This window comes from Teleopsis dalmanni, chromosome 2, assembly GCF_002237135.1.
Source record: "Teleopsis dalmanni isolate 2A chromosome 2, ASM223713v2, whole genome shotgun sequence".
Classification (NCBI taxonomy): Eukaryota; Metazoa; Arthropoda; class Insecta; order Diptera; family Diopsidae; genus Teleopsis; species Teleopsis dalmanni.
In genome coordinates this window covers 75,815,637-75,835,346 of record NC_051847.1, presented here as the reverse complement: position 1 = coordinate 75,835,346, position 19,710 = coordinate 75,815,637, and the positions used below count along the sequence as shown (strand labels likewise).

General features: G+C 28.4%; 1 protein-coding gene across 10 annotated transcripts in view; it reads right to left on the bottom strand.

Annotated features, from left to right (window-relative positions):
- Positions 1-19,710, bottom strand: part of LOC119679657 (bromodomain adjacent to zinc finger domain protein 2B) — a 108,626-nt gene that overhangs the window by 38,900 nt on the left and 50,016 nt on the right. For all 10 annotated transcript variants that reach the window (XM_038092132.1, XM_038092140.1, XM_038092141.1 and 7 more), the window contains exon 2: positions 16,561-17,080. The gene's annotated coding sequence lies outside the window, so the exon portion shown is untranslated. The remainder of the gene's footprint in view (positions 1-16,560; positions 17,081-19,710) is intronic.

Below are 19,710 nucleotides of genomic sequence, written 5' to 3'. Positions count from 1 at the left end.
CAAGTAATCCATTATAACCATTACCAGCACAACGTTAAGCGTTACAGCGTGGTGCTCATAACAAAATATACGAGAAGATATATTTATAAATATTTTATGCCACTTTGTGTTGTTGTATGTTGTATCTTGTGCTCTGTTCTAAATGAACAATACGAACAACAAAACCAGCAAAGATATTTTTATTGCCGTACATACCCGTAGATACATTAGCCTCTGCAACTTACAATCGGACTTTAAACGCGCTTTAACTCTTCACATACAATATTGTTTTTTGTTATTGTTGTTTTTTTGTTATATTGTATATTTATTTATTTTTTTTTTTTGTTTTCAACTTCTATATAAACTGTTCATTTTACCTCCCGACTACATTTTTCCCCTTATAACATTATTATTTTTATTATTTTTTATTGCACTTTTTATATTTTTATTTGAATTTTTTGTCTTTAATTTATTTGTATCTTGTACACTGTGTGTTGTGTTGTTTTCATTTCAATAATTTACTCATTTGTTGTTGTTATTGTTGTTGTTAGTATTGCTTCAGTGCTTTAAGTCTTGCGATCGTCTTCTACTTTGACTTCAATTGGTCCGGATTCGTATGGATTTACATTTGGTTTTGGTGGTCGTTTATTATTTTATAACTTTTTTTCGATTGCTGCTGCTGCTGCTGCTGTTGCTGCTGCTGCTGCTGGTTGACTTGACTCTCTTAAAAAATAGTTTACTAAGGTTATTGACTTTAAAGCCTATTGGTGAAAAAATAATGAGTAAAATATGCCGCGTGGTTTGTCTGCCTTTTCATGTCTGGCTGAATGACTGGAACGATTGTCGAGATGTTTAAGTATTTAAACCAACAAATGTGCTGCTCACAGCTCACAGCTCACAGTCGTTCGCAGCAGTTGCAATCCAAATTGCAGTTTCAGTTGCATTCAATCTCACAATTAAAGACTTTAAATACGTTTTTTTGTATCATTTATAGTTGGTATGAGTTTAAAATTTATAGTTCGTGATTTATTTTCATTTAACATATATAATAAAATTACAAAATTTGTATATTTTTTAATGATATTTTTTATAATTTTACAAGTAGATTTTATTATTAAAAACAAACGAACAATCGAATAAACTTAATTTTCCAAAACAAATATTTTTGCATTAACCCACTTTTGGTCAAAAATCGAAAAATAAAAATTATAGACAACCACCTAAATTAAGTTCTATTGAAATCACTAAATATAAATACTTGCTTACTTTTTTTCCAAACGAACTTAAAGTATCTTACTGCATATACTATTATTTAGCAAGGTACGAGCTTAACCCTAAGTACTTGCAGTCTTAAAAATTTTTTTTAGAATAATAAAATATAAATAAAATATTTCTAAGAAAACCACAGAAACAGCTGTATAGTTAGCCAAAAATTTAATTAATTAAAATATAATAAAATTTTGTTGTTGTGATTCGCTACTGTTCAAAAGCTTCCCTACTAAAACAATAGTTTCTTTTAAAAAAATGGTTCTTCCGAATATAAGCCTTGGTACTTGAAGTCTCAAAAAATTATTTACATATAATTAAATATAAGAAATATTTCTAAGAGGACCACTAGAACAGCTGTATCGTCAGCTAAAAACTCAAAGAATTAAAAAATAATAAAATTTTGGTGTTGTAATTCACTACTGTTCAAAAACTTCTCTACTAAGAAAATGATTTTTTTCGTCTTAATTGACTTTAAAATCAATTTAATATAAAATTATTATTTATATAAAATTATTATTTATATAAAATTATTATTTATATAAAATAATTTATATAAAATAACGATCATATATAAACAATGTGTTCACAACCAATTTCCAAACCTATTTAATAAAATTACTTATAGGACAACTCTATGCAGTATTTCAAGTAAATAGCAATAATTATAATTATAATAATTATAGCAATAATGATATGTTCGTACGATTGTTCATCCTCACAGAGCCATAACTGGATATTCCAAACCAAAAATGTTTTGAAATCATAAACTCAACTTCAAATAGCAAGACCAAGCATCTTCCTCTGCATATTAAACCAAAATTTATTGGTCAGAATCATATTTGGAGCAGTTATATTAACAAATCAAAATAATTTTCTTACAAGAATATATATCACTTGGTATACCAATTTTATCGAAATATGGGTCCAGATTTTTCAATTTCAGTAAGAATTTATGAAAATTCAATACCTAATTGCGGTATAAAATATTAATATATACAATAAAAGACTTTCAAATACAAAAACTTTTATCTTAAAATCCACTTATATTGTATGACAAATATATTCAGGATCCCGAAGTAACTGGATCTACTATATGTTCCGGGCTTCACTGGTCTACGAACGGCAGCTGTCATTAACAATTAAATCTCTTTAAAATTTCACAATACACAAAAAAAGATTAATAAGTTGTCATTAAAAATCCATTGTACATCCGGTAAAAAATGCAGAGAATTTAAAACTATTTCAAATCTTCAAGAAAGTAGAAGAAACTCTTTAAGAAGAGTTTCTGCAAACTGACTAAGCTTCTCTAGCTAAGAAATTTATAACATATTTAACCTACGCTCGGCTCTTTAGAAAGCTTAAATAAAAATATTTGGAACTACCAGTTTTGAGTGGTTAAACTTCTTGCCTGATATATCTTTTCAAAATTGCTAAAACATATACATCTTAAGTAACGTGTAGCTTCATTTACTACCTTTAAGAACTCTAACCTGGTATTGTTATATAACTATTAGGATTATGTGTCTATTTAACCAATGTTACTTATGTGATAAACAATTACAAACCAGATATGAAATAATTTCTCTGTCTTTGACACTCCTACATTAATTGTATTAATTTTCTTTTACAATCTGGATTTTAGATAGCAAAACAAAATTAAATATAAATAAAACTGAACTTCAAAAATATAAATCATTTTTGGTAATTAATTCTTCATTTGTTTTGAATAAACAATATAAAGTTAATACTATAAAATATCTATTTTTTCTTTAAAAGCCCGCAACTAAAAAATCTTATGAAACATGCACTAAGTGAGTACATAAATTTGTTTCAAAAGATATAAATTTGTATTTTATAAATTGATTCAAATACAAACATCTGGTATTGCGGTGGAGTTACCTAACATTCTTCTGAAATCGTTTTTGAAACACTTTTATCAATATTTACTTTTGTAAAAAAAAAAACAATAATCTGCAAATAGTGCAAATACAACAGAAGAGTAAACAAGAAACGATTGATAAAATATTTGTTAAAGTCAAGTTTAATTTCTCTGTTTTTAATTATTTTCTTTAAAATTATTGCATTTTAAAAATAAATTCAATTTATTACAATAAATAACACAGTTATTTTATTTCATATTATGTTATTTGAACTATTAAATTATTATTACATTTACTTTTTTTTTTAATATTATTTTTTCTAACATTATCATAATTATAACAAAGTATTAATATATAATTAAAATATTTTACATTAAATTTGATTTTAACGTCAAAATGTCAGGAGTGAATATTTTTACTTTAACAGAACGCTGACTCTGAGCTTCAAATTTGGCAGGATACGAGTTCGATTCCTGGTACTTGCAGTCTAAAAAAATTATTTACGAAAATTAAATACAAGAATTATTTATAAGATTACATATTCGAAACAGCTGTAAGGTCAGCCAAAAATTTAATTAATTAAAATATTATAAAAATCATTTCTGTTGTTGTAGCTGAATTACTGTTCGAAACTTCTCTATAAAATATTTTATACTATTTAACAAATATACAAATTTTCACAAAAAAAATTAAGTGAAATAAAAGTAAAAAATCTAATATGATTTCCATATGCAATATAAAAATAATAACATAATAATCTTTATATTAAAGTATATTTAAAATAAATCATTTTATATTAAACTGATTATTAACGCCCGTTTTAACAAAATAAACTTAATTCTAAGTATAAACTATTAAATTTATAACAGTAGTGAATTGTAACAACAAAATTTTTATTTTATTTTTAATGAATTAAATATTTGGGTGACTAAACAGTTATTTCGAGTACTGCCAATTACTCATCATCTTAGGTCTTGAAATAATTTATAATATTTAATTATTCGTAAATATTATTTTTAAACTTCAAGAACCAAGGGCTGAACTCTAACCTTCACAAATTTGAAAGACAGAATCAGTGTCCATTAGGGAACTGATCTAAAGCCGTACTTGACTTGTATGTTCGAGCTTAGAGTTATGTTAATTTGCTGTGAAACTTCATTAACACATTCACTTGCTGTATTATATTAAATCGAAATCATAAACCATCAGCTATCAAATAATTGAATTAATTAATTATATTTTAATTAAGTTCTTTAGGTAAATGTCTATACCACCCTTTTTTAGAGGCATTATTGCATGATTTTATTGCCTTGATCTTATAAATCATTATGTATTTTAAAATAAATGTATTGTAAAGATATATAAATATATTATAAAATATAATTTAAAGTTTATTTAAAAAAAATCTAAAATAATTATAATTTTTGATTACTATACCATAAAATGATTTTATTTATCTTTTTCTTGTCATTTATCTATTATCTTTATAAATAAAAATAAATATAATTTTATAATTTTATTTTAAAATATTTATTTGTGCAAATTTGAATTTTTATTAAATAATATAATATATATTAATTATGTATAATTACACTATTAATATACCTTTTTATTTAATATTTATAATCTGATTTATGTAAAGTGCATATATAAATTATAACATAACGTTCTAATTTTAAATATTATTGCTTAATGCGAATCATTATTTTATTAAATATATTTTTGTTATAATATTAGTATTTTAGTTTTTAAAATTTGATTTTTATTAAATTAAATTTATTATCGCTTGATTTCTTATAATTTCATTTGTTTCATATATTTTTATAATATTATTTATTGAAATTTAAATTATAGAAATATATATTTATTTTATGTATTGTAACTAGATTTTTCTATATTTTTAAAGTTATTTGTATTTATTACTAAAATCGTATAATATTATATTTTTTTTATAAAATAATATATTATAATTGTAATTAAAAATTAAATATAATTAATTAAAAACTGTTTGTGACTTAATTTATTGTATATTATATGTAGGTATGTATTAGCATATAAATTGATATAAGCATATCTTCCTCAATGAATCAAGATTTGCAAGTGGTACGCACTTTTCCCACGATAAATGTTTTACAAAGAGGTGCATAATTTTAAAAGACGGCTTTCTATTTTTCACATACAATCTGCTACGGCATTTATGACACTTGATTGATTTTGCGCTATATACATGCCATTATTTTATTCAATTAAATTGTTTTTTTCTTCATTTTATATCATACGATGTCTTCAACTTAGAAAACTACACCTAATTCGGAGATAAAAATAATAAAAATAACCACCTTGAGCAATATTAAGCAGTTAAAGACAGCATTGTAACGAGTTTTTAATGAGCAGACTACATGTATAAATTACACGTTAAAGTGACAGAATCGAGTATTAAGAACGAGGGAAGCATGAAGAGACTTAAATAACGAGCAAATACCAAATAAAATATTATACCAAATATACCAAATAAAATACCTTTTTAGAGATATAAAATTAGTAACGAAATCGATGAAAACGAAATAATTTCGAAAATGAAAAATAACAGGCAACCTTTTAGGTCGATCTGTAGTTCAATTAAAAAGTCGTAATGAAAATAGAAAAACCAACAAATAAAATTCTTAGATGACCAAATTCTGTGGGTCAATTTTAGTAAGATAGCGTACAAAATATACCAATCGTGGTTTAAGTCGCGTTGTGTAACTGATGTGTAAAATGATAGAAAGATTTTTACACAACTCAAAACAAAATAGAGAAAGCAAAAACAAGCAAAAAGAGAGAGCAAGCGAAAGAGTGTGTGTGCGAAAGAGTGAATAAAAAAGTTCGTAAGAGAAATAGAGAGCACGGTTGCCACTTGAAAATTTTTTTCGGTACCAAAATTGGTTTAAAAAGGTACCATATCTGTAAAAAAAGGTCCAAAATTTTTTTGGACCTTTTTGCTTTCTCGTTCTGTGTTTTTCATAGTGTTATAAATGAACAAAATATAAAATAATGCAAAGTTGCATTTATAAAAAAAATTAATTGGAAATATCCACAATAAAGCTGGGTCGTCAAAAATGTACCATTTTTTGAACATGAGTACCAAACGAAAAAAAAAAAAAAAAGTACCAATTTTGGTACTAAAGTACCATAAGTGGCAACCGTGATAGAGAGTGTGAGTGAAAGAGCATGTGTGCGAGAGAGAGCGAAAGTGACCGAAAGAGCGAGAGTGAAAAAGAGTGCGTCTGACCGATAGAGCGTGTGTGTGAGAGAGAAGTAGAGAGACAGAAATAAAGAGGAAAATAGAGAGAGGAAGAGAGAGAGAGAAATAGAGAGGAAGAGATAGAGAGAAAAGAGAGAAGGAGAAAGAGAGAGAGGAAGAGATAGATAGAGAGAGAGAAAGAATGAGAGAGAAAGAGAGAGAGAGAGAAAGAGAGAAAGAGAGAGAAAGAGAGAGAGAGAAAGAGAGAGAGAGAGAAAGAGAGAGGGAGAGAAAGAGAGAGAGAGAGAGAGAGAGAGAGAGAGAGAGAGAGAGAAAGAGAGAGAGAGAGAGAGAGAGAGAAAGTGAGAGTGTGAGTAACAGAGGGAGTGAGAGTGTGAGTGAGAGCGTGTGTGAGAACGAGAAAGAATGTAAAAGTGATTAGAGGGAGCTATATTTTTATATGATTTTATTTTAAGATCATTGCTTTTATTGAGATCATTATAAAATATTTAAACTATGTCTTTCAAAAAAGAATCGCAACGATCTACATTAAGACCGAAAAGTTTTCGGAAATTCTCATTTAAAATTCGCGCGCTGTATATTTTTCGATATTTTAAGTTTATGTAGTTTGGCAGCAATTAAGGACAATTACTATGCCAAAAATGAGCGCGATCTGTCAGACAGTTCGTTTACGGCAGCTGTTGAACCCAGTTCACCTCAGTAGTGCGTTGCGAAAAAAACAATGGAAAAAAATATTGAACAAAGAGTTTGCATCAAATTTTGTGTTTCGAACGAAATTTCGTGTGCAGAATCGTTTCGAATGCTACAAAAGGCTTATGGGGAATCAGTTTTATCGAAAACTCAAGTTTATGAGTGGTACAAAGCCTTCCAGGACGGTCGTACGACCGTCGAAGACATTTCGCAACGCACTACTGAGGTGAACTGGTTTCAACAGCTGCCGTAAACGAACTGTCTGACAGATCGCGCTCATTTTTGGCATAGTAATTAAGGACAGTGCTGCCAAACTACATAAACTTAAAATATCGAAAAATATACAGCGCGCGAATTTTAAATGAGAATTTCCGAAAACTTTTCAGTCTTAATGTATACAGTAACACGTAAGTGGAATTAAATACTATAAATGATTAATTTTTTTTCTGTTTGTTCTTGTGGTATTAATAAATTAATTAGAAACATAATATATATATCTCTATATTTATATATTTCATTTTGTTTAATATATCTAAAATAATATTATTATGCTATTGAAAGTATAAATTTTGTCAGTAATAAAAATCAGATTAAATATGTGTTCAGAAACATAACAAAATTAACTGCCTTACTATGTTATACGTCCCTCGTATTTCATGTTTTTTTAATGCAAAAATGCCGCAACTCATGTATGCTTTTGTGACGTGTTGCAAATTAGTTATTTTAAAATAAAAGAAAATTCAAATAAATAATTGATACATAACAGTTACACAACTAACGCCTCTCAAGAGTTTTCAATGTGTATTTACTGATTAATTTATCTACAGATACGCATTTTACGCAAGTCATAAAATAAATTGCCTGCGATTTTAGTTGTTCAAAAGCAATGCGGAGCAGATATGCAAAAAAACCCATCCAGTTTTATGAATAAAGTGCAATTATTTGCGAATATGAATAATATTTTTACATGCAGCATATTTACGAATTGATATTGCACTGACTGCATTTAACAGTCCGAAAAACAAAAACCTACACACAAAAACGAGACTGCTGCAATCGAAAAGATACAAAACATTAAATAAATGCTGCTAACAAAAAATGTATCTAAAACAATTCCAATTCCAATTCCAAATGCAAATGCAAATGTATTTGTATTTGTATTCGTATTTTCAAATATTAAAAATGCATGCACGTTTTTATGCTTGCTTATCTGCACAAATGCGAGTGCAGATATATTTTTCGCCTACAGCGCTGCTAACAATTGTTGTGAAAAGGACGCGCTACTCAGTCAACGTATCTACATACATACATAATAAACGACCCGATACTAAAGTATCTAAAAGTGTTCTGGAAGGTGGCAAAGGCTACACTTGCCCATATGTAAAGTACCAACACACTCTTGCTTGTGTGTTATATATATATTCAGATAATATTATATGTATTTGTATACAAATGCACGCAGTAGTCATACCTTAACGAACATGTGGAAATATTATTTGTGGAGGATATGCAAAAGTATAGAGGAGTGAACTGAATTGTTTATATGTTTCAGATTGGAATACTGAAAATACTGAAAATTCTGAACATAAATTATTATCAAAATGTGGAAGAAAAAACCTATATGAGAATGCGAAAAATAAAAAATTGAAACAGTTGAATAATAACAGGAATAAAGAGAAAAATAGTAATGCGGCACAAGAAAATCACAAACAGGACTAAATTTTTGAACTGCGAACCGATACGAATTTTACTAAACCGAACACAACAGAACAGAACCACCGACCGCCGACGAACACTTAAAAGGCACAATATATATGAGCATAAATGAGCGCAGGAATGAGCAAGCAAATTTGGCGCGTTTACGCCGCAGGCAACAGAACGAGATGGAACTGGAGCTATGTTGAACTGAACTGAACAGAACTAAACTGAACTGAACTGAACTGAACTGAACCGAACCGAACTTAACTGAACTGAACTGAGCTAAACTGAGCTCTTAGCTGAGGAGGACATCATTGAAATTGAGTTGCTTTATGTAAGCAAAGAAGCAAACAAAAAATCATATGGTGATAGTAGGGAAATGTACATGTGGGCCACGTAAAGGTAGCAAGCAAATTCTTTGGTTTGGGTAAAGAAAATGGGGTTTCTGTGGTGCGGTACGGTGCGGTGCGGTGCGATTGTAGGTTGAGGGACGTTGTTGAGTAGCATTGAGTGTCACCAGCTTAACAAAACTACAACGGTAAAATATTATAGGGATACACAAGTGAATTTTTTATGTCTAGCATTGTACGTACTTGTTGTTGTAGTTGTTGTTGTAGTTGTTGTTGTAGTTGTTGTTGTAGTTGTTGTTTGATGCCAAGTAAGCAACCCAAATGGGCAAGTAGGCGAGTAGGCAAAGAACAGTACGGAACAGTATACAGTAGATGTGCTAGGTATAAAATTGTGTGTATGCAAGGAAAAGTGACTCCCAACTTTACTTGTTACAATACTAAGAGGAGCAACGGCAACAAAAATAACAATACTAACAAAAGCAGCAATAATAATGAACCAACAATTCAAATGCAATAAAAAATACATAAAAAGAAAAAAAAAAGTTTTATAAGGAAAAGTTACAATAAGAAGAAAAAAAACAAAAAAAAAATAAGAAGGACGAAATGGAAAAAGTCAGTGTAAAACTTAAGGGTGTTTGGGGGTGTTAGGACACCAATGCATGAAAAAAAAAACATAATAAATAAAAATAAATAGAATAGAACGTATTCAAGTAGACGCCCAGGATGAATTATGTTATACAGGAATGTTAAAAGAACTACACACCCTTCCAACATCATACACACCATAATAAGCAACACTAGTTTGTATACACATACTCGCCACAAATATAAGCGAGTGCAAAAATAAGCAAAGGAATATTATAAATATAACTAACGAAAGCCAAAAAAAAAAGAAATAAAAAAGAAAATGTTTATATGGAAATAATATTTTAGTCCGCATTGTAGAAATAATAAAAATTTTAAAACTTTTTAACACTGACACCACAGCCAAGAACTCAAAAGGAGTACTCGTAGTCGTCAACGTTGTCGTCGCCGCCGCTCAGTGGAAGTTACTATAACAGAGGGATTAAAAAAATTGTGCATCTGCTACTTGGACACGTTCCATACAAATGCTGCAACAGAAAAATAATAATAAACACAAGAAAAATTATATATAAAACACAATAGAGGAAAACTCTTTTTGGTTCCACTAAAACACACACACACACACGCATACACAAACATACGCACGCACGCACGCATACACACTCCGCAATTTAAAAGTAATAAAAAAAAAGTATAACAAAAGAAACTGATATACACAAATAACAATTTAAAATAAAAACACACATATTCACATAGATATAAAATACAAAACAAACATACACACGTACAACAGGGCAAATGACAATTGTGCAGGGTTGCACCAGTCACTACAAAAACAAAAACAAGAACAAGGAATCCTTCCTTGCTCACAAAATTCACAGCACTGCTGCGTTGCAACTACCGCGAGTCAACTGCCTTTTATGTGCAGGATGGCAGGATAGCAGAAGGGCAGAACGGCAGGATGGTAGGACGGTAGGATGATGGAAAGAAATTAAAAAAGAAAACATTTATAATTACCTGAAACTTATTTGAATTTTTAGTTATTCTTATACTACACGATCCTGCCTGCATATCATTTACTGCAATCCTGAAACCATGTAATGTTATGTTAAGGATTTGTGCTCTAAAGTAGGGTATTTGTATTTTTATTTGATGTGGAAATTTTCCATTTCGCAATGTCTATATAATTTGTATGTATGCACATGTAAGCACATTTTTGTTGATAGAATACAAAAGGAAGTGCATTAAAAAAAATAATAATAAATAAATAATAATAAAATAAAGTGCAGTTCCATTTCAATAAAATGTCTAGTCAGGGCAGGTGCTCAACCTTAATATAAACGAGCGCATATGTGTACTGCTTTTAACCCAACATTTGTCACCCGTGTGGAATTATACGATTTATCACTTTTATTTCGCCAGCACATATGCAATTTATATAAATATATACCATATAATATAATCATAATTTAATATAAGCTTAGTACGAAAACAATTGCAAGAAGCACTAATATTCGGTATACCAAAGGATTCCACAATGGATGCAAATTTAAATTATAGATATAATTCGCACATATGCAATTTAAATAAATATATATAATATGTTCATTAACTAATATGAACTCAGAACAAAAAACAATTATAGGAAAAACTAAAATTGAACATTCCAAAGACAGAGGATGAACATTCAAATAATAAACCTTATCTTAAACATTTAAATCTTATTAAAATATGTAGATAATATAATCTACACATTAATTTCGAAAACGATTCAATGCTTATATTAGTCATACAATTAACACTAAACAATATTTCACAAACAAATAGAACATAATACCATTATAATTGATATTCTTTATTAAATTGTGAAAGAGCACTGCGACCACAACAATCATTCCCACAACCTAAATTTTCAGTCATACAAGCATAGAATTACTATTGCAGTAAATTACGAGGAATTCTTTATCGATATTTCCTTTAAAAAAATTCTTATTATTCAGTTAGCTACAGTATTCTTTAAGAATGACAGTTTTATTTTAAATAATATAATATATACAAGTAAAAAAATGTTAAGTAACAGATACGATATGTACAGTTAAACATAACTGTGAGGAAGATATTATTATTATTGAAATTAATTGAATGAAATCGCCCAACAGCCGGCACTGCGGCCAGAAGAGTCCTTTTGTACCGATTTCACTAATGATTACACAAAGCCCTTAAAAGCTTTGTCCAGAACTAAATCTAGGGAAGAGCTCTTAATCTGTTATGGTCACAGAAATTTCATATGAAACAAGTTTCTTCTGTGAGGAAGACATACTAAAAACAGTTACTGGTTGTTCTTGACGCAGAGATAATATACATATACAACAAAATGATAACCCATTACTGTACTAGTACAAACCTTTTCATTTAATACAAAGTACTGGTATGACAACTAGGCTTATCAACATTTAGCGCTTGTCCCGATTCCGATTTCCTGGGCACGCCCATGAGAACTGCTTATAGTAAAGACTAAACACTATTTTGAAAACTTTTTCTACTACGCCATATATTTATATAGCTTAGTTTTTAAGAAAGAAACTTGAAAATTTTTTCATGAAATAATAAATAAATAATATTTAATATACACAAAACAATTAAGCGATGTATTATAGCACTGTTATGAACTCTTTAGCTTTGTAAAAAACACTGAAATAATGTCCATGCTTAATAAAACTTAGCGCTGCAAGTTTTAAGCGGTTACCATTGTGTGACACAGTGTACCAGCTTAAAGATAAGAAAAAAAACACATTTTTTTAAATACAATCTGTTCGGTTTAACATATCAAAGAGAATAATCTAAGACACATTTTTTAAAAAAACAAAATTTGTATCAAACAAATAGACATACATTTATCGCAGTTTAATGTAGTAAATATACATACAACTATTCCGACGTATCTAACGTCAACTTTTCAAAAAAAAAATTTCTATTCTAAACACTTAACTGCGAAACCCTCCTTCCGCTGTAACTTGGTTCTCAAAAAGTTTTTTAATTTAAACTCTTTTAGGTTTAACACAGGCTAACCAGTTCTTTTTTCTTCTATAACTCTACTACCGATGTATATCCAAACTTAAAGCTATGTAGGTTAGGTGAGGTTAGGTTACTGGGGCCGTCCGAAGACTCACTTAGACCATGAGGTCCATTGTGATACCCTAAAGAATTTGACACCTGTCCCTATATCCACTTGGTATTGGCTTCAAAGCCATTGGCACGAGCTATGGAAATAGAATCTAGCTCTCTTAGTGAATAGAAAAAGTGTGACCCTAAGTAGGATAGTCTATGTCTTGCGAAGGCAGGACACTGTACCAGAAGGTGTGTTGGTGATTCCTCTTCCATGCAATGTCTACTATGTAAGGAAGTCCTGATGTTGAGCCTCACGGCATGTCCTCCCAACGGACAGTGTCCCGTAATAGTTCCCACTATCCTGGATAATTTTGCTCGGGATAAGTTGATTAATTCCCCCGATCTTTTCTTACTTATTTTTGACCAAAATTCCTTGATTTTAAGCAGTTGGTTACTTTTGACCATCTTCTTTCAAACATTTGATATGTCCATAATTTTATTTGGTGCTGACAAGAAGCAACTGGTATACCCACACTTTCTTTCCCAGAAGAATTTGTGCTGTCGTACCATGTCTTGCTAATTCATCTGGTATACAGTTGCCTTGGATGTCCCTATGTCCAGGGACCTAAATAATTCGTATCCGAAAATATTCAGCCATCACCATAAGTGATGTAAGACAATTCAGTACTAACCTCGAGTTAAAGGTCGACGAGTTTAAGGATTTTATAGCTGCCTGGCTGTCAGTGAATATGTTTATAAATTTAACGGAGGAAACATTGTGTTTCAGCCAATCTGAAACTTCCAATATAGCAGATACTTCAGCTTGAAAAACGCTGCAGTGATCCGGTTGCCTGAAACTCATACTGAGATCTAGTTCAGGGCAGTATATAAAGATATGTATATTATCCATCTGTTCAATTAACTCAAAGCACACACAAATTATATTCAAATGATATATGTATCCGAACCATTATCTGTCTTCATATTGACTAATTTTTATATCCTCCTTTTGCTTCTCTAAACCTTTCCCACCGGTATTCATCTTGCCAAAATTCAGGGATGTTCCTTAACATTTCCACATTGAATCCCTCTAATATTGTAATCAGTATATACTACCCAAAAAATTGTACCCAAGAATATCAATAATACAATTTATAAAATCATACAATTTATACATCAAACAGTTTATTAGAACTAAGATTTACTATAAGAAATGCATATATACGACTGACTAAATGTTAATTTATCATACACTTCAGTAAATATTGTACTATTTTTTTTCTTTACAGAAATTGTCGAGTTTTAATGTGAAGTGTGACAATTACATATCTTTAATCGTATCGCAACTCATGTTTAAATCCATACAGACGGTGTAAGATGGAAGACTAAAAACCAATATTAGATAACGTTAAAGAATATTCACGAAACACATCAGTTAAACAGATGGTTTCGGATCTACGTATTTATATACAACAAAAAACATTATTTTTTTTTAGCAATTTAAAATATGTTTTGATTTGATTATTTTTAAGAAAAAGTTTGTTGTCATGGGCGTTCCTCACCAACTATAACAGTTATTATAAAATTTATAGGAATATTATAAAAACACAAAACTAAAATAAATTTAAAATTTTTAATATTGGTGTCATGAGAGCATCTTCAATGTCAAAAAAATAAATAAATCGAAAAAAAATAAATAAAATAAACATTTCGTGTTCCTGATTTGGCAGAACTGTTTCAGTTTATATATATTTAGTTTAAGGCTTGTCATTTTACATTATGGACAATGCAATGCGTAGACTTAAGTTGATTGGATTCACGAACAACAACGTTTGGATAATAATATTTCGCATCGAATTTTCTTCAGTGATTCAGTGAGTAATTTTTTCGCTTGATGGATATGTCAACAAACAAAATATCCCAACTGCATCAATTGTTATCACAAAATGTCACTATATAGTACGGAATTTAATCTAAGGGTATGCTAAAAGGTTCCTTTTCGGAAAATAACGAAGATGGCAATTTTAATCGCTATAGTCACATGATTACAAATTTTTTTGCATTAAAATTGAAGATATCGATGTGAAAAATATGTGTTTTAATAAGACAATGCTTCAAGATATATACCTAGGAAGTTCTGTTATGGCTTTTTGTGCTAAAAATTTTCCAGACGTGTACTTGTACATGATGTAATTTGACCAAAAAGACTATATGATTTCCAACCTCTAAACTATTGTTTGTGAGGTTTTAAACGCCTGTTAAAATAAAAATTTATAATAGGCGTAATTTTTTCTTTCAGAGTTGTAAAAAAACAGCATTATGTCTAGTTGAAAAAAATTGGTATCACTTTTAAAATATTTCTAATGTTTTTTTTTGTGACAAATTTTAACAAAGTTAACTGGAAATTTCGTATGTACTTCCAAAAATCGTTCACAATAGACAAATTTTTAGGTTTGGTAACCATGTGAGTACAGCTACATATTAGTTAAGCGATATGTATTAAGTTGGACTAAATAAGCCAGCAGTATTGTTGTTTCATATGTTATTTTTAAAATAAGCAGTTGTTCTTTTGTAATAAGCTTACAAAAGAAAAGGCCTAATGTAAATGGTTGCGATATAAATAAATAAAAAATAAATAAATATTACGAGGTTATTTAATTTAGATACTAGTAAGCCCTTGCATCATTAAATATTTATTATTTTATTTAAATAACAAAGTTAACCATTAAACTCATTCGAATATAATTATTACGAGGCTATTAAATACAAAAAAAACCGAAGAGAAAAAATAAAATACAATGGGAAAATAACAATTATTAAACTTTATTTTAAATATTCTTCTTTTTTTACTAATAAAATTAATTCATTTTGTAGAACAAATGCAATTCTCAATTATGTATTATTTATATAAAAAATATTATTTAGCATACTAAGTTATAAGTGTATGAACTCAATGAATAAAATGTTTATCATTTTAGACTTCCTCTGTTCTGTAGTGAGATAGTAAAAAATGAATACAATTTGTTATTTGTAATATAAATTGAGAATAAATAACAAAGTTATGGAACTTAAGTAATTAATTGCGAAAAAAATAAATGACAAAGTAAAAAAAAAAAAAAAAATGCTTTTAAGTAGAGACAATCTTTTGCTATAAAAGCGAATGACTAAACGAGTTTTTAAGCAAATTAAAATACATAAATTCTTGTACAAAAACATAATTATAAAATATAACGTTTCAGAGGAGACAATAAATAAAATACAACCTACAAGCAAGAAAAAAAAAAAATAATAATAAAATTAAATATTTGGTTATATGTATAGATACTTGAAATTGAAATGAGATACATTCAACTTATGTACAAAATCATAAAAATAAATTAAGAAACAATTTCGTACACTGTGTCCATGCATAGAAACAACAAAAAAGGTCAAAACACGCCAACTCCGTACCAATCAAAAACAATTCGTTCGTGTGAAAAAATTATGATGAATCATTTTTTATGTTTAAATGCTTAATTGTAAACTGAAATTTATATTTGTTGTGCTGAATAAGCCACTGGTAATTTACCAGTATACACAACTCTGGTTACAATAATAAGACACCATACATACAATTCGCTTCGAAGACATACAAGTATTTATGTATCTGTATATAGATTGCTTTAACTATTATTTCATATGAAGCTCAAAACAGAAACAAAAAAATTATAAATAAATAAGAAAAAAATTTCTTAAACAAACACGAACATATACTTACCAAGAATTGATGTGGTAATATGGAATTCAACCAAATTGTAGATACTGTAGAAAACGTTGTGGAAATAGAAGAGGTGATAATTGAAATATCCATATTTAATCCATAAATTCAACTGAGATTTGAACGATTGCACATAAAACGTTTTAAGTTGATTCGACTGACTTTAAGTAAGACTCCACCATCCACTTCATTTGCGTGTTTATGCTCTAAGATATATGTATTTATGCACTCTTAACCACCATAAATTTACAAATTAATTATAAGAAGATATTTTTTTAATAAAATTTCAAATGATTTATAAATTCACACACGTTAAACACGAAGTAGAAATGCTATCACATTTTGTTTAAATCAATCATTATTTTTACCGTATTTTTATTTGATTTATATATTTTTAAACATTTATTTTTATAAATAATTTATATTGATTCAATTTTGTTCCAACGTTGGTTTTTTTCTATTAAATTGGCCTGGATTTGGGTACAGTAATACTGACAGCAGCTAATATCTCCTCGTAGCTCTGTAATGAAAAAAAAACTTTGTTTTATTTTTATTTTATATAAAATATAGATATATATATTAGAAAATTAAAAGATATCACGCCAATGCGAATAACTCTTACGCATATAAACGCAAGAAAAGTTATATGTACTTTATTATCAATTAAGTTTTGAATCGGTAAAAACTGTTCGTTGATGGAACGATGTGCTAGGATTAGGTTAAAGCCTATTCACACAACACACTTAATTATCATTTTCATTACAACTTAGGTCGTTCGATTTGATGCTTTAAACAATCAAGTTGTACAAGTACAATTCGATTCTGTACAACAATCCAATAAAAATTTCGATTGAATTGTAAAGAAGAAAATAAAAGAAAGAATAAAAGAAAAGCAAGAAAAAAAGAAAAGAAGAAAAGAAAATAAATAAAGAAAAAAAGAAAGCAAAAGGGAAAACGAAAGAAAAAAGGGTAAAAAGAAAGAAAAAAAGAAGAGAAGAAATAAAGAAAATAAGAGAAGAAAGAAAAGAAGAGAAAAAAAAGAAAAGAACAAAGACAAGAAAAGAAAGAAAATATAAAAAGAAGAAAAGAAAGAAAATATAAAAAGAAGAAAAGAAAGAAAATATGAAAAGAAGAAAAGCAAGAAAATAAGAAAACAAAGAATACAAAGAAAACAAAGAAAATAAGAAAACAAAGAAAATAAAGAAAATAAGAAAAGACAAAAATAAAAAAAAAGGAAAGAAAGAAAATAAAAAAAGAAAACAAAGAAATAAAAAAAAACTAGAAAAGAAAGAAAACAAAGAAAAAACAGAGAGAAAAAAAAAATGAATGAAAATAAAAGAAACGACAGGAAAGAAGAAAGACACGAAGAAAAGAAACGAGAGGAAAGAGGAAGACAAGAAGAAAAGAAAGAAAGAAAAGAAAGAAATAAAAGAAGAATAACAAGAAGAAAATAAAGAAAGAAAGGAAAGAAAAGAAAAGAAAGAAAAGAAAGAAAGAAAAGAAAGAAAGAAAAGAAAGAAAGAAAAGAAAGAAAGAAAAGGAAGAAAGAAAAGAAAGAAAGAAAAGAAAGAAAGAAAAGAAAGAAAGAAAAGAAAGAAACATTAAAGAAAGAAAAGAAAGAAACATTAAAGAAAGGAAAGAAAGACAAGAAAGAAAAGAAAGACAAGAAAGAAAAGAAAGGAAAAGTAAAGAAAGAAAAAGTAAAGAAAGAAAATATAAAGAAAGAAAAAGTAAAGAAAGAAAAAATTGTATTTTTAAAACCAAAAACTCTATTATTTACATAATATTATTTTAAATATAGCAATCTCGCACAAAGAAACTCTTATGACTCATAAAGGACTGAATTAAGGGATTTCCTTATAATCACAACCACCTCTGTTTAACTATTAGATTTCAATGACGAGCGAGGTTGGAGGGTTTTTTTAAGTGAAATATTCTTAGTCTTAACAACATTTGCAGTAATCCCACTAAGGACTATTAAAATTCTTATTATTATATTAATTCTTATTATTCTTATTATGATTCTGTTTAATAAGCTTAATGTGTAAAATATTAAAACTACGTCAAAGCGAAATAATCATCAATTGAACTTCATACTGATATCAGAACTAAGACCACATCGATTTGGTAAAAAAGTTGTAAAACTGAAGAACAAAATCTGAAGAAACTTAGATTTCATTCAGCCGTTCAGCTGTATGAAAGCAAATAATACATTCGCCAAATCTCCCAGATTCAATGAGACTGATTCTATATAAATGTTTATCTCACCGTCAAAATTATGGTATAGCAAATTCGCTTAACTCTTTATATTGACTCACGCAATACCATTGCTGATAATCTGCTAGAATAGAAACGAAAAAATATCAAAGTGGGCCGATATATATTTTTTTTAAAAAATTTAAAAAATATAACTTTCAATTGCACAATAGTACCGAAATTTTACTTTTATTGATTATGGTAAACGATATCACAGTGGATTACGAAGGACAAAAAGCGAAACCTTTAACAAACAAAATGCCTACAAGGAAATTTAAGGACTATCTCAAGTTTTGCTAGAACTTTTTTCAAGAAAGTCTACTTTGTCATTGAAATTATTTGATATCATAAAAAACAATGACCTAATATTTGAAGTGCAATTTTACACATAATAAGAATAGACTTTACGCTTATCTGTAAAATGTGATTTTGTTTTTGAAAATCTCTTTTGAAACACTAATTTAAAATTTACTTATTAAAAAAATATATAAAAATACATTAACACTTATACATATATCCATCAAAGTTATAAGGTTATTAGGAAGACTAGACGAAACTGTAAAGGTGCAAATAAAGTGAATACTATTAATTTCCAAATCATGGATAGGCTACCTATATATAGGAATCTTTTTGTCACAGAGCACACGAGTTAAGCTAGACTAGTTAATCGAAGCTATGTACATTTTTAAGTTATACAATTATCTATTCCACCTTTCTCACTTGAAATTGAACCGGGATATTTGAATTTTGAAGTATCTATTATTGATTGAATAATTGAAATTGGCTGTAACTAAGTACCGGTGTCGCTAAATAGTAAAAATAAATATTTGGTCTGTTTACGTTTCTTTATATTATAACATTACTGATTATAAAACGATTTCTTTTGTTTCATTT